Genomic DNA, 3,468 nt, shown 5'->3' on the forward strand with positions numbered 1-3,468 from the left:
ATATGCTGAAGCCACAGAAGTCCATCTGTCCTCCTTTTAGTGCTCACATTTATATTTTATTTTGGGTAGAAATAGGAATTTGAAATGGAATATTAGGGAGAAAAAAGTGAAACTGTTCAGTGGAAAATGTTGGCACAAAATAATCGATAGGGTTACTTCCTGACCTTAGGCATGTTTCAAAAATCAGCAATTACCTAGGGGATGTAGCTCAGTGGTAGAGCGCATGCTTTGCATGTATGAGGCCCCGGGTTCAATCCCCAGCATCTCCAAATTTTGTAGAACAGATTACTTACACATCAGAGTCACATCACGTTTTTCTCTCAAGGGTCCTCTACAAAACAACTTCAGCCGGTTTGGGTTTTCCCAAACGAAATATCACCATTCAAAATGCATGGTTTCCTATCCAGGTTATCACCGCCCTTTGCACTTCAAGGCTGTCTTCACATGTGTTGCTTTTGGTGCACCAATAACAATCTAATCTGGATGCTTCATACATGCCTTCGAGATGAGTTGAAGCTGTCTGATAGATAATTAAGTAGTCGGTATCATCGGTCGATGCACAAAACTGTAGTGATTCCCTAGAGTGTCAGGGGATGTAGCTCAGTGGTAGAGCGCATGCTTCGCATGTATGAGTCCCTGGGTTCAATCCCCGGCATCTCCATGTTTTAACCATATTGGCTAATCAAAAGAGAGAGTTAAACACAACTCATATCTGCCAATCCTGATAATGGTAGACCCAGAGCGCAAACGATTCAATGGGTTTGCCTCATAGCCGAAATGCAGCGGAAACGAAAAATTAAGAAATGTTGCAGTCTTAATTAAAATAATTCCCTCGTTCGACATCTGCAGTTTTTATGCAGATCTATGTTTCTTAAGGGACGGAAAGCACACAAACCCTAGTTATATGCTGAAGCCACAGAAGTCCATCTGTCCTCCTTTTAGTGCTCACATTTATATTTTATTTTGGGTAGAAATAGGAATTTGAAATGGAATATTAGGGAGAAAAAAGTGAAACTGTTCAGTGGAAAATGTTGGCACAAAATAATCGATAGGGTTACTTCCTGACCTTAGGCATGTTTCAAAAATCAGCAATTACCTAGGGGATGTAGCTCAGTGGTAGAGCGCATGCTTTGCATGTATGAGGCCCCGGGTTCAATCCCCGGCATCTCCAAATTTTGTAGAACAGATTACTTACACATCAGAGTCACATCACGTTTTTCTCTCAAGGGTCCTCTACAAAACAACTTCAGCCGGTTTGGGTTTTCCCAAACGAAATATCACCATTCAAAATGCATGGTTTCCTATCCAGGTTATCACCGCCCTTTGCACTTCAAGGCTGTCTTCACATGTGTTGCTTTTGGTGCACCAATAACAATCTAATCTGGATGCTTCATACATGCCTTCGAGATGAGTTGAAGCTGTCTGATAGATAATTAAGTAGTCGGTATCATCGGTCGATGCACAAAACTGTAGTGATTCCCTAGAGTGCCAGGGGATGTAGCTCAGTGGTAGAGTGCATGCTTTGCATGTATGAGGCCCCGGGTTCAATCCCCGGCATCTCCATGTTTTAACCATATCGGCTAATCAAAAGAGAGAGTTAAACACAACTCATATCTGCCAATCCTGATAATGGTAGACCCAGAGCGCAAATGATTCAATGGGTTTGCCTCATAGCCGTCAGAGAGCGGAAACGAAAAATTAGGAAATGTTGCAGTCTTAATTAAAATAATTCCCTCGTTCGACATCTGCAGTTTTTATGCAGATCTATGTTTCTTAAGGGACAGAAAGCACACAAACCCTAGTTATATGCTGAAGCCACAGAAGTCCATCTGTCCTCCTTTTAGTGCTCACATTTATATTTTATTTTGGGTAGAAATAGGAATTTGAAATGGAATATTATGGAGAAAAAAGTGAAACTGTTCAGTGGAAAATGTTGGCACAAAATAATCGATAGGGTTACTTCCTGACCTTAGGCATGTTTCAAAAATCAGCAATTACCTAGGGGATCAGTGGTAGAGCGCATGCTTTGCATGTATGAGGCCCCGGGTTCAATCCCCGGCATCTCCAAATTTTGTAGAACAGATTACTTACACATCAGAGTCACATCACGTTTTTCTCTCAAGGGTCCTCTACAAAACAACTTCAGCCGGTTTGGGTTTTCCCAAACGAAATATCACCATTCAAAATGCATGGTTTCCTATCCAGGTTATCACCGCCCTTTGCACTTCAAGGCTGTCTTCACATGTGTTGCTTTTGGTGCACCAATAACAATCTAATCTGGATGCTTCATACATGCCTTCGAGATGAGTTGAAGCTGTCTGATAGATAATTAAGTAGTCGGTATCATCGGTCGATGCACAAAACTGTAGTGATTCCCTAGAGTGCCAGGGGATGTAGCTCAGTGGTAGAGCGCAAGCTTTGCATGTATGAGGCCCCGGGTTCAATCCAATCCTCCAAATTTTGTAGAACAGATTACTTACACATCAGAGTCACATCACGTTTTTCTCTCAAGGGTCCTCTACAAAACAACTTCAGCCGGTTTGGGTTTTCCCAAACGAAATATCACCATTCAAAATGCATGGTTATCACCGCCCTTTGCACTTCAAGGCTGTCTTCACATGTGTTGCTTTTGGTGCACCAATAACAATCTAATCTGGATGCTTCATACATGCCTTCGAGATGAGTTGAAGCTGTCTGATAGATAATTAAGTAGTCGGTATCATCAGTCGATGCACAAAACTGTAGTGATTCCCTAGAGTGCCAGGGGATGTAGCTCAGTGGTAGAGCGCATGCTTTGCATGTATGAGGCCCCGGGTTCAATCCCCGGCATCTCCAAATTTTGTAGAACAGATTACTTACACATCAGAGTCACATCACGTTTTTCTCTCAAGGGTCCTCTACAAAACAACTTCAGCCGGTTTGGGTTTTCACAAACAAAATATCACCATTCAAAATGCATGGTTTCCTATCCAGGTTATCACCGCCCTTTGCACTTCAAGGCTGTCTTCACATGTGTTGCTTTTGGTGCACCAATAACAATCTAATCTGGATGCTTCATACATGCCTTCGAGATGAGTTGAAGCTGTCTGATAGATAATTAAGTAGTCGGTATCATCGGTCGATGCACAAAACTGTAGTGATTCCCTAGAGTGCCAGGGGATGTAGCTCAGTGGTAGAGTGCATGCTTTGCATGTATGAGGCCCCGGGTTCAATCCCCGGCATCTCCATGTTTTAACCATATCGGCTAATCAAAAGAGAGAGTTAAACACAACTCATATCTGCCAATCCTGATAATGGTAGACCCAGAGCGCAAATGATTCAATGGGTTTGCCTCATAGCCGTCAGAGAGCGGAAACGAAAAATTAGGAAATGTTGCAGTCTTAATTAAAATAATTCCCTCGTTCGACATCTGCAGTTTTTATGCAGATCTATGTTTCTTAAGGGACGGAAAGCACACAAACCCTAGTT

General features: G+C 42.3%; 6 non-coding genes across 6 annotated transcripts; all 6 read left to right on the forward strand.

Annotated features, from left to right (window-relative positions):
- Positions 1 to 197: 197 nt before the first annotated feature.
- Positions 198 to 269, forward strand: TRNAA-UGC. The gene has a single exon. It is a non-coding gene; the product is annotated as a tRNA-Ala (tRNA).
- Positions 270 to 589: 320 nt separating this feature from the next.
- TRNAA-CGC lies at positions 590 to 661 on the forward strand. Its single transcript has one exon. It is a non-coding gene; the product is annotated as a tRNA-Ala (tRNA).
- Positions 662 to 1,099: 438 nt separating this feature from the next.
- TRNAA-UGC lies at positions 1,100 to 1,171 on the forward strand. Its single transcript has one exon. It is a non-coding gene; the product is annotated as a tRNA-Ala (tRNA).
- Positions 1,172 to 1,491: 320 nt separating this feature from the next.
- TRNAA-UGC lies at positions 1,492 to 1,563 on the forward strand. The gene has a single exon. It is a non-coding gene; the product is annotated as a tRNA-Ala (tRNA).
- Positions 1,564 to 2,763: 1,200 nt separating this feature from the next.
- Positions 2,764 to 2,835, forward strand: TRNAA-UGC. Its single transcript has one exon. It is a non-coding gene; the product is annotated as a tRNA-Ala (tRNA).
- A 320-nt stretch (positions 2,836 to 3,155) lies between these two features.
- TRNAA-UGC lies at positions 3,156 to 3,227 on the forward strand. Its single transcript has one exon. It is a non-coding gene; the product is annotated as a tRNA-Ala (tRNA).
- Positions 3,228 to 3,468: the final 241 nt, after the last annotated feature.

This window comes from Bufo bufo, unplaced genomic scaffold (genome assembly GCF_905171765.1).
Source record: "Bufo bufo unplaced genomic scaffold, aBufBuf1.1, whole genome shotgun sequence".
In the NCBI taxonomy this organism is placed as follows: Eukaryota; Metazoa; Chordata; class Amphibia; order Anura; family Bufonidae; genus Bufo; species Bufo bufo.